Genomic DNA, 12,448 nt, shown 5'->3' on the forward strand with positions numbered 1-12,448 from the left:
CTGAGCGATGGGTGGATCTTGAGGTCAGTGTGCCCAGGGTGTGTGACATGTGCTGGGTCCCTGAGTGTCAGACTTCGGAGAATTGCTCCCCACCCCCATTGACTGTGTATCAGCGGAACAAAGCAGTTAGAGTCTCTTACCAGTTTAAGAATGTTTAATAATCAGAGCAAAAGAATAACGCAGCCATTCTCTGAATAAAGGTGCTTCACTCCTACTCCCCCTCCCCAAGTTATCTTCATCACTTCCCCCTTCTTGCAACCTGATCTCGCAAGCACTGAACCTTCTGCGTAGCAACCTTATCAGCTGTCCTTGCCTTTGGAGAGATAGGCTGGACAGTGTCAAGTGAAGCGGAGTCCGTTATCTCTCTCTCTCTTCCTGTTCTGCTTTTTCTAGCTGTTCCCCACTCAGCTCTGCCCAGCTGTTGTTTTCCGAACTATGCCCCTCTGCAAACCAATTCTCTAAATCTATACCGCTCCACTGTTCCTGGGCAGCTTCAGGATCCTGGTCAGGAGCACGAAGAGGGGGAGGTTCCCACCATTCCTCTTCAGAGCTGTAATCCTCAGTCTGGTCTCTGACACTGAGCATCGCTAGGGATGCCTTGTGTCTACATGCACAGGGCCGGGTGGCCAGCAGGCAAGCCCCAACTGTGCTGTTTCCATCCATCGGCCCGAGCTCCGATGTAAATCAGTGACCCGGACTTCAAGGGCCAGGGCACACTATTAGCAGAGTGTACTGCGTATACAGAATAGGCGTGAGGCTTGTGAAATCATACTATCACTACAGATTTATTCATCATAAATCAGGACAAAGAAACATGTTGTCTCTCTCTCTCTCTCTCTAATGTTGTCTCAGAGAGAACGGAAAAAGCAAATGCTATACGCAAATGGAAGTTCTCAGCAAGCTGTGCTGGAATATAAGCAGACATGTGACATGCAACAATTCCACACGTCTGTTCCTTAAGGTGGAACGGAATTCTCAACACCTTGTGCCCCCCATCGCCTATTTGCTTGCACTCCCTGGCTGGCTATTATTTTATTGTTGATGTATTGCTTTTCTATTCTGCCTCTTTTTTCTCTCCCTCTTCAGTCCTCTCCTGGTCCTGGGAGACAGTGGAGCAGGAAAGGTGGGGCAGGCAGAGGCGAAGCAACCTGCTCCAGTACCCGGAGCGGCACTTGTCCCAGGGGGCTTGGTGCGCGCCCCAGGGGGTGCTGCCAATCGAGGGTCAGCATGTTGTACCTTTTGAATGGTACCCAGGGCGAACCGCCACCCCCTCCTTGGAACACCCCTGGGGGCAGGAGGAGGAGGAGGTGTGGAAGACCTTGACCAGGCATAGGCAAACTCAGCCCTCCAGATGTTTTGGGACTACAACTCCCATCATCCCTGACCACTGGTCCTGTTAGCTAGGGATGATGGGAGTTGTAGTCCCAAAACATCTGGAGGGCCGAGTTTGCCTATGCCTGTCCTTGACTCTCTACCGGCCTGACCGATCTCTCCCTCTCCTGCACCTGCACTTCACTCTCCAATCCTTCAGCTTCTCCTGCCTCTCGTCTCCTGGCTTAAACAGGCTCCCCCAGATCACCGATCCCTTCTTCCAGGTCGTTCTCCAACCCACCCTTCTCCCAGTGCTCACTCCTCCGCGTCCAGCCAGTCCCTGGTGCACAGTTTGCATGACACACTAAGGAAGATAATAGCACAATAAAATTCAAAACAGCAACAATTAATTGCACATCTAATCAAAATCCAATTAAAACTACTTAGTTTGATTAGCTAATGCAACAAAATGGGTGGAATGGATGCAGCGGTGCCAGCCTTTCCGAAGGCTGGTAGTCATTTACACTTCCAGCACCTCTCTGCCACCCCTTGCCTTTGAGAACCCACAAGTAATCCCAGCACCCTCAGGGGGCGCCACACCCCACTTTGGGAACCCCAGATGAAGATCAGTGCTGCGTTAGGTGGCCCAGTGGCCTGGCTTGGTGTAGGATAGCTTCCCGTGTTTCTAGGCTTCCCACCAGGAGATCCAAAGTTGCCTTACATTGTCTGTTTGCTCAGCTCAGCCCCATGAGACCTTTTTGTGAAAGCTCTCCCACAACCAAGCTCAGAATCGGATCACTGATCCCGTGCCGGATGCGTTGTCAATGGCAACTCTCTTTTCGAAGGCCATATTGCAAATGGGGAATGGTTGGTGCAGACACACTTTTGAAGGTCACCCTGTTCCTCCGTCGTTTGTGTTCATCTGCCGCGTGCATGATGTGCGGCGCAATCAGAAGGCGTCCCGAACGCTCATGAAGGAATGCCAGCTCTGCAATCATTTCGCTGCGTAGCTGCAGCAACGATACGGCACAGACCCCTTTCGCGGGATGAGCTGAATCAGCAGAAAAGCTTTTGAAGAAAGGGCTCTTGTTTTCTCCGGGCAGGGAACAGAAGCAGGGAACACTTTCTAAGGATTTCAGAGCTGCATCAGAGCATACCAGGCCTCATCCTGGCCCCAGATCAGAACTACGCCTTGCAAAAGACACGGGGGTGCTGCTGTGAAAGGCATCTGCGGGGCACATTTTCACGTTTCCTCTGTGATGCGCAGTGATGCATATCACTGTGCTATGTACGGCATCATTAGATGGGAATGGGCTGGGAAAGGCAACATGGGAAGTTCCAACACAAAGGTGGCATTATTTTAACCACTGGGGAAAGGCTGCAAGGTTGGCAGAAGTTGTGTTCTTGCCCGTTCAAATGTGGTTTGTGGAATACCCTGCATGCCAATTCACGATCCTACATTTCAGGGTTGGCCCAAGGCATTTTGCTGATAGACAGCTGGTTTGCTGATGTTCCCTTTGTGGGTAGGTGCTTCCTTCGCAATCATTCAGTGCTTGAAGCAGTCAATCGTGTGTGTGTTTTTTGACTGGAGGTTTTAACAGCGGGGTTTAGAGAATGCATCGTTGAGCCCAAACAAGCCAGACCCTCCGACGGATACTGTCCATTCTAGCCTGCTTTTCCATGCCTTGACCTGACAGAAGGCTTCTGAGCAGAGGATCTTTTCTGTCTGAAAAACCAAACGATTAAATGTAACTTCCTGAATGCCCATTTACCCGTCCACTGGGCATTTGTGCGGCTCGATGCCATTTGCCCTCTGGCTCTTCTTTTAACAGCCCGACATAAAACCAGGCCAATGTTTCAACTGCTGAAGCTAGTTTAGCTGTAATTTTTCTCCAACACAGTTAATTAAATTCCAGGCGCAGTTTATGGGCGTAGATCATAAAGAGGCCACAAGGCATTACAGACAACGGATGTCAAACAATGATAAATGTGTATTGCCGTACAATCACAACCTCTGTGCGTTTCACATGTGCAATTTTAACATCACGCAGGTGAAGGCCGGCTGGTTGGAATCACACAAAATAAATGTGCGGAAGACAAAGAGCTTAAAAGCTCTTTTTGCACAGGGTTTTGCCGGCATGGGAAGGGCTTTTAAGCTCTCAGACTTGTTTACTGGGCTCGCGGATGCTCTCGTGGGATCTCTCCGGAACTCAGGAGGCTCAGTGAGATCTTGTGAGAGCATCTCAGAGCCTGCTAAGCTCTCCACCCTCCCTAAGAATTGTTATTGTCTTGTTTTCTCTGGGCATAGAAGCGGGGAACAGCTTCTAAGGCATTCGAAACTGCGTCAGAGCATACCAGACCTCATCCTGGCCCTTCCTGGGCACACAAGCACCAAACAGTTTCTAAGGCATTCTTCTTCAGAAAAACAGCTGGCTTGACAGCTGGACATGCAGTGACAGCATAGGTTTCAAGGACATTTCTGACTGTTTGTGTGAGACTCCCTCCTCCATGCAAGCGCGTAAATTGATAAGTCTGCAGCTGAAGAACGATTGAAGTGTTGCAAATGGCCTGTTACTGCGAGAAAGTGAAAAAAGGGGCAAGATGATGGGGCATTTTGGAAGCACATCATTCATTGCTAACTAGGAACAGGGGACAGTCTGCCAACCAAACAGAATCAAAACGCGTGGAGTGGAAGAACTTTTAAGAGAGCAAATATTGTGCCTTGCATTTTTGAAATCCTTGATGTCTGACCATGCCTCCTCCCCAGCTTACATCTGGCTATTTCCCCTCAGCGACTCTCCACAGTGCAAAAGCATCTAAAATAATACCAAGTCCCTGGTTCAGTGCTTGCTCTTCAAAGACAGCCCTAGCATTACTTTCTGCCAGAGGGTTTGGATGCAGCGGCAATTCCTTTGATCAGCTTCTTCATTCCTTTGCAAAAAAATTAATGAATTTGTGTGGACTAGAGAGGAGGGCTGTCCATTCAGCTGGATCAGGGAGCAACACAGATATGGAAAGCGTAGGAATCTACAAGCCATAATGGTTCTGCTGTGCCTCCATGGAAGCACTGCCATACCCTCCAACATTTCGCCAATGAAAACTGGGATGTCCAGTGCTATTTTTCTAGAAAAAGAGGTGCTGGGACCCCCCATGAACACCTCCTTCATCCTCTTAGAATGGCAAAGGCACCCACCTGAGAGGTGCTGGAACTGAGATCAGGTGAGGTCTGGTTGTAGAGAAGCCCTGGGAACCTCCTATTCCATGCCCTCCAACATTGCTCTGATGAAAATAGGGACGTCCTAGGGAAAAGCGGGACATTCTGGGATCAAATCAGAAACTGGGATGGCTTCTATGAATTTGGGACTGTCCCTGGATTTGAGAGCCTGTGGTGTAGTGGTTAAGAGCGGTGGACTCATAATCTGGGGAACCGGATTCATGTCTCTGCTCCTCCACATGCAGCTGCTGGGTGACCTTGGGCGAGTCATATTTCTTTGAAGTCTCTCAGCCCCACTCACCTCACAGAGTGTTTGTTGTGGGGGAGGAAGGGAAAGAGAATGTTAGCCGCTTTGAGACTTCGGGTAGTGATAAAACGGGATATCAAATCCAAACTCTTCTTCTCTCAGCGGCGTAGCGTGGGTTGTCAGCACCCGGGGCAAGGCAAGTAATTTGCGCCCCCTAACCCCTAACCTGCCGCCGATGCCAGCTTCTTCTTGCTGCTGCCTGGTCTGGTCTGGTGTGGTTCTCTCCCGCGCTCAGCGCTGCGCTGGGCGGCCGCTGCACTGTCCCTCCCCCAGATAGTCCCTCGCTCTCTCTCCGCACTGCACGCCTGGCACCCACCCCCTCCACAGTGGGCGGCGACCCGGCGGCTCGGATCGGATTCGCACAGCCAGCACTGCAGTGAGAGAGAGTGAGTGAGCCAGGTAGGGGCAGAGAGCTGCGAGTGCGAGCACCCCCCCCCCGATGTTGCGCCCGGTGTGGCCAGCCCCCCCTGCACCCCCACGCTACGCCACTGTCTTCTCTTCTTCTGGAGAATAGGGGCACTTGAAGAGTCTTTGGTGCTTCTGAAACCCAGTTGCTGCAAACCATGGGGGTAAGAGTTCTCTTGCCCCCAGAAGCTGCTTGCAAGTCTCCCCCAGGCATCTTGGTTTGCCACTGTGAGAACAGAATGCTGGACTAGATGGGCCATAGGCTAAGGTTACCAGATTTTTTTCAATGAAACCGGGGACACGATAGATAGATAGATAGATAGATAGATAGATAGATAGATAGATAGATACTACATGTTCGGGATGTTGATGCTGCAGTGATGGCGGTGGCAGAGGGGCAGCTGTTGTCTTAACCTCAACCGCCACGTTTCCCCTTCCTCCAAAGCTTCTGTCTCCTTTCTCCATGAGTCTGGGCAGCCCCTGAGTTGTTGGTTCTTCGGAGGTGGTGGGGAAGCAGTGCGAGGTGGGTCAGGCATGGAAGGCGGAGAAGGAGGGCCGAGAGCGGCGGCTCGGGCAGCACGATGCCTCCCTTCCCACTGGAGCAGCCCCAATCCCATTCCTACTTGCATGCAAGCAGGAGGCGGAGGGGATCCCTCAGCTGGGAAGGGAGGCTTCCCATTGCCTAACTGAGAGATCCATGCCCACTCCTGCTTGCATGCAAGCTCAGATAGGCAGCATGAAGCCTCCCTTCACAGCTGAGAGATGCACGCAAGTAGGAATTGGGAGGCTGCTCTGACAGGCAGCATTAAGCCTCCCTTCACAGCTTTGTTGCTGGGGTGAGGGAAGGTGGAGGCAGCCTGGAAGTTGCATCTTAAGAGCTCCTGCACCACCATCATATGGGGACTTCCCAGCAGCTCCTGACGCCAGCCAGAGCCAACTGCTCCGGGCTGCTGAGACTGCCACTGCTGCGTTTCCCGGGGACATTAGATGAAATCCAGGGACATTCCAGGGATGGAATTTGTCCGGGGACTTATTCACAAATCCAGGGACTTTCCCCAGGAAACAGGGAAGTCTGGTAACCCTACCATAGGCCTGATCCAGCAGGGTCTTCTTATAAGTAAGACAAAAACTGTTATATACTGAGTTGAATAGGATCCAAACTGCAGCAGTCTGATTGGTCCTAGAACAATAGGATCCAAATTGCAGCAGTCTGATTGGTCCTAGAACAATAGGATCCAAATTGCAGCAGTCTGATTGGTCCTAGAACAATAGGATCCAAATTGCAGCAGTCTGATTGGTCCTAGAACAATAGGATCCAAATTGCAGCAGTCTGATTGGTCCTAGAACAATGCAGCAGTATGCAGTGGCGTAGCGTGGGTTCTCAGCACCCGGGGCAAGGCAAGTAATTTGCGCCCCCTAACCCGTGGATTTTAGCACTCAAGTCTCTTCTGCGCCCCCCCAGATGTTGCGCCAGGTGCAGCAGGCCCCCCTGCACCCCCCACGCTACGTCACTGCTCCCACCACAAGTCTTCAGGACAGCCATCCGAAGGCTGGCGCGGGGAGAAGGTCTCTCCGCCCCACCGCCAGGCTTCGGAGCAGCCTTCCGAAGGCTGGCGCGGGGAGAAGGTCTCTCCGCCCCACCGCCAGCCTTCGGAGGAGGTCCGAGGACAGTGGGGTTCCTGCTTCCTCGAGGAGGGCCAGCCAAACGCGCCCCCCCAAATGTTGCGCCCGGTGCGGCCGGCACCCCTGGCACCCCCCACGCTACGCCTTTGGCAGTATGATTGGTTGGCAGGAACCACCCAATCATGCTCCAGATATAAGTGAATCCACAACCTGATTGGCTTACAGTAGAATTCCAGAATTAGCCAATCATGTGCAGCCCATTGTGTAAATAATGTATATAAAGCAGATACTTTGAGGGGACATTCATTCATTCCTCCTCACCACTATGAGCTGAATAAAGAACATGAAATCACTTTGCGACTCTGAGTATATTTCAAAAACCTTTACCCTAACCCAATTCTAACAATCAAATAAATGCACTGAGAGGTGCAGAGCCGAGCGGAGCTGATTTTGTACAGAGTGTGCATCATGGTAAAACAGGCCTGACCCAGGGGCAGAAGTGAAGGAGAGAAGGGGAGGCAGTGGCCGCTTCAAGGCCCCTCTCCTCCCCTGGGCTGCGGATCTGCAAGAGAGCTGTGGAGGCAGTTCCCTCTCGCGGTGGCCCAATGCTGGCAGCTGGCATGAGGGCATCGCCAGACAGTGCGCCCTGCCCCCTGGCATGCCCTGCCCACCCACCTCCGGCACATACGAACGCACCCCGACTTGCACCTATCCTGGGCTGCAATAGAAGATGCTCGGCCCTGCTCCTGCCTCTGATTCTTGTGATAAGAATTTTTGTTAGTTTCCAATTACAACCCAATAATAGCCTCATTATAACAACGCCAAATTATAATAGAATTACCAATACCAATCATTCAGATACCAAACAACACAATTAAAGTGTGTGTCGTCCCCCCAGGCGTGCTAGAATTGATGGTTTGATGATTTACTTTATTTCTGTATTCCAAAATCTTATTAATTTCAATTACACTCTGGTCAAAATAACAATCCCTTATACAACAACTGCAATATTAATAACTTCTATTCGTGTTGACACAATAAATCATTTATAATACTACAAGTGAGGCGCTCAAACAATATCCTTGTTCCTCCTATGTGTGGCAGTTGTTCTGTCCGTGATGTTTCTTCATATTATGTCTATTATGTCTCTCTTTTCCCGGTTCTTGCTGTTCTGCATCCTGCCTTGGGCAGAGCTGATCTCCCATTGTGCTGCCTCTGATTCTTGACCGCTCTCTGCCACAACCTCTTCCTGCTCGCTAAACCCCATCACCTCTTCCACTTCTGACACCTTCTCCTCCCCTTCTCCCTCTGGCCACATGTCGTCATCCACCACAATCTCCTGGCTCTGAGCCTTCTTCCATTGGGGGTTCCCCAGCCAGCCCATGATGCCAGCAAATAGGATGGCGCAATCTGTCTAAAAACTGAAAAATATGCAAATTCAAGGACAAGCCCATGTTACAATGATGTCTCATCAGAATGTACTTTTCTTTGCATTCATCTCTTAAAAGAAAAAGATGAAGCAATTTCCTTAGATGTCTCCATGTTGCATCAGACTGGGGTTACCCATCCGACCTCACAACTCTTGCATCACCTGTGAGGACTGTATTGCAGTAAGTTTCATGACCACACTTATTGCAACATGTATTTTAAAAAGAAAGTTCCTTCAAATCTCTATACAAAGGGAGAAGAGAAGGCTAGAGTTATTTATTTATTTGAAGGATTATTATTTATTATGCCTGCAATTCAGCCCAAAAAAATGGGAAGGGGGAGAGCATTCAGGGCAGCCTAGAAGGATTGGTAATAACAGCCCCTGTGTTCTAGCTTGAAGAACAAATAAATTTTGCATCTGTGTCCCGTGGGGTATTAGGAAAAGAAGTGGACCTGTAAAGGCGGGATGTGTGTGTAAGTAAATAAAGGTAAGGTAAAGACGGGGTGAGCTCCCGTTGCTCGGTCCCTGCTCCTGCCAACCTAGCAGTTTGAAAGCACGTCAAAGTGCAAGTAGATAAATAGGTACCGCTCTGGTGGGAAGGTAAACGGCGTTTCTGTGCGCTGCTCTGGTTCGCCAGAAGCGGCTTAGTCATGCTGGCCACATGACCCAGAAGCTGTATGCCAGCTCCCTCGGCCAATAAAGCGAAATGAGCACCACAACCCCAGAGTCGGTCACAACTGGACCTAATGGTCAGGGGTCCCTTTACCTTTAAAGGACTCCTGGATGGTTAAGCCCAGTCAAAAGTGACTATGGGGTGCGTCGTTCATCTCTGATTTCAGGCCAAGGGAGCCGGCGTTTGTCCGCAGACAGCTTTTGCAGGTCATGTGGCCAGCAGGACTAAACCACTTCTGGCACAATGGGACACTGTGACGGAAGCCAGAGTGCACGGAAATGCTGTTTACCTTCCCACCACAGCGGTACCTGTTTATCTACTTGCACTGGTGTGCTTTCAAACTGCTAGGTTGGCAGGAGCAGGGACAAAGCAACGGGAGCTCACTCCATCGAGCAGATTTGAACTGCCAACCTTCTGATCAGCAAGCCGAAGAAGCTCAGTGGTTAGTCCACTGCGCCATCCACTCCACTAAGTACATACAAAGGAATTCACTTGGGAGGGTGACCACAGGCCTGTCTCAGCCTTCTCCAAACTGGTGTCCTCCAAAGGTCGTAGGATTGCAGTGCCCATCATTCCTAGCCACTGGCCATGCTGGATGGAGCTGGTAGGTAGCAAAAGAGGGAGATCCCCGGCCGCAACTGGTTTTCAGAAGCATTGCTGTCTCCAGCTGTGGAGGCAGAGCAAAGCCATCATGGCTAGTAACCATTGATAGGCTTTTCCTCCATTAATTTGTCTGATCTTTTTTCTAAAGCCATCTAGTTTAGTGGTCATCAGTCTCCTGGGGCAGTGAGCCCCGTAATTCAACTCTGTGTCATGTGAAAAAATATTTCCTTTTATCTGTCCTGAATCTTCCAACATCCAGCCCCAGTCTGGGATAGCTCAGTCAGTAGAGCATGAGACTCTTCATCTTAGGGTTGTGAGTTTGAATCCCATGTTGGGCAGAAGATTCCTGCCTTGTGGGGGTTGGACTAGATGTCCCTCAGGGTCCCTTCCAACTCTACAGTTCTATGATTGATTACGTAGGTGTCCGTGAGTTATGAGAGAGGGAGAAAACCTTTTCTCTTTCCACTTTCTCCCTGCTACGGAGGCTCCGTTCAGCCATCCTGGTTAAGAGCTATCGAAGCCCACACATGCTGCTTTTCAAAACAGCCGTTCTGCTTTCCTCTGACACGAATCCAGCTGAACTTTGTGCAGCTTGGATCGAGTCTCTGTTGCCTGGATTCTTTCCAAAGCTGAAATAAAAGAAGGTGGAATGAAGGTGAGAATTCTGGAGGGGGGCAAAAATGAGAAATGTTTGGAATATGCGGCAGGCACCTCTCTCGTGCAACCGCCACGGCATTGTGGATATCATTTTCAAATTAGATGTTATGCTGCCAAACCATTATTGATCTAATTTTCTCTGCAGAATACATATTAATGTTATCTTGTTGCCCCTTGATGCATATGGCCTCGTGAGGCTGGAATGGCAGGCTGTAATTGTCCCTTGGCAGGGAATTATTCACATTTCCCTATCTTGAAAAGAATGAGCAGGCATATGTAGTTACACTAATGACTTCGTTTCTGAAGACTTCATGTACTGGGTATGTGGCGCTCTCGACGTATTATGGCTAGATTAACAATCATTCATTTTAAATATCCCATTTAGAAGTGCATGTTTTGCTTACTGAATGCCAAGATCTCGCTCTCTCTCAATTCCTTTCATGCTTCCCACCCCCACCCCTGTTGCAAATGTTTTGTAGTTAGTCGGATTTCTTTTCTTTTCCTATCTCTAGAGCAGGTGCGCAGTCTCAGCATGAATGAAGTCAATGGTTCCCAAAGTGGGGGGGGGATTGGGATTACCTAGTGGGGGAGCTAAGAGCCAAGGAGACAGAAGTGGGGCATTGGAAGCAGACCACTCCAACTACTTCCTTCCTTCCTTCCTTCCTTCCTTCCTTCCTTCCTTCCTTCCTTCCTTCCTTCCTACAAATGTCTTAAAAAACCAATTACAAGAATAAAGCATTGTCTTCCAGAACAAATGCATGTACATATGTTTAGTCTTGTATGCAGTCATCCACATGGCATCAGAAGAGATCTGGGAAATCTTTTGCATAACAGATGAAGCTCACATCCACAGGGTATACTTCAGAGTAAAGCACTCAGATAATTTGTCCATAGTGGCTGAGACGGAAGAGAGATTACTGTGCCATTGTTAATAAATGATATAAATTGATACTCTACGGAGTCAAAGCCATCTTTACTATTCCTCTTATCACCCTTCGATGGTGAGTTAAGCGCTTTGTAAGAGCTATATTCCACATATAATGGGTAGTGGCTTCTTTCCCATTGGAAGCAACTGTTTGTCTTGCTGCTGTCGCAAGAAAGACGGCCAACTCTTTACGCTTAACGTTTGGCCTGGCAATGGTTCTGGACAGGCATTCTGACCCTTCCAACTCAAAGGGGAATGGACTCTGGCGTGGGGCAATCGACCCACAGCCAGAAGAAGACAATTTGGGAGGTGAAGGAGCTTCCTCGTGTCATGTGGGTCTGTGGGTGTTTTAAAAAAAGAAGCAAATCTCCATTATTGTTTTTCTTTGTTGAGATAAGGAAAAACATGCAGGCAATATTCTGCCCAAGTGCTCAGCAAGTAATAAGTGAGTGCAAAGGCACTAGCATAATTGAAAAGCACAAGGCATGCAATTTTTCAGTATCATAAAATTACATTTTATTAATGTTTAATACAATTAAAGCACTTTAAGTGTTATTAGATTACTGGTATTAGGTTCTTGCTGTTCATCAGTTGTGTGTGTGTGTGTGTGTGTGTGTGTGTGTGTGTGTGTGTGCGCGCGCGCGCGCGCCAGCAAACACACACACACAAAATTTAGAATCATATAATTGTAGAGTTGGAAGGAACCATGAGGGTTGTCTAGTCCATGGGTAGGCAAACTAAGGCCTGGGGGCTGGATCCAGCCCAATCGCCTTCTAAATCCAGCCTGCAGATGGTCTGGGAATCAGCGTGTTTTTACATGAGTAGAGTGTGTCCTTTTATTTAAAATGCATCTCTGGGTTCTTTGTGAGGCATAGGAATCCGTTCATATTTTTTCCCCAAAATATAGTCCGGCCCACCACATGGTATGAGGGATGGTGGACTGGCCCACGGCTGGAAAAGATTGCTGAGCCCTCGACTCTAGTCCAACCCTCTGCAATACAGGGATTTTTCACCTAATTTGGGATTAAGAATCTCATATTCTACTGACTGAGCTCCCTTAGGCCCCTAGACCATTTCTTGGCATGGCTTGGGGCTCCCTTTCTTACGCTACAATAAATAAGCTGATGGAGAGTATTTGTATTGGGGTGCCTGTAATGGAATTGCACCCCAAACTCACATGTAAGTAATGTTAGTCATGAATTAAGAACAGCAGCAGGGTGAGGACAAGCGTTTCGCAAATTGTATTCTGCAGCCCCATTTCTCTCTGCCAATGCACACATTCAGAACCAAATCACTCACAA

At 49.2% G+C, this 12,448-nt stretch overlaps 1 long non-coding RNA gene across 2 annotated transcripts in view; it reads right to left on the reverse strand.

Annotated features, from left to right (window-relative positions):
- LOC308573134 overlaps positions 1-4,684 on the reverse strand; it is a 58,210-nt gene extending 53,526 nt beyond the window's left edge. Inside the window, exon 1 of one of the 2 annotated variants that reach the window (XR_014001949.1) lies at positions 141-4,684. This is a non-coding gene — a long non-coding RNA (uncharacterized lncRNA). The remainder of the gene's footprint in view (positions 1-140) is intronic. The other variant, XR_014001950.1, reaches the window with a different exon arrangement.
- Between the last annotated feature and the right edge of the window lie 7,764 nt (positions 4,685-12,448).

The sequence above is a fragment of the Podarcis bocagei genome (genome assembly GCF_964188305.1).
Source record: "Podarcis bocagei genome assembly, chromosome: 14".
Taxonomy (NCBI): Eukaryota; Metazoa; Chordata; class Lepidosauria; order Squamata; family Lacertidae; genus Podarcis; species Podarcis bocagei.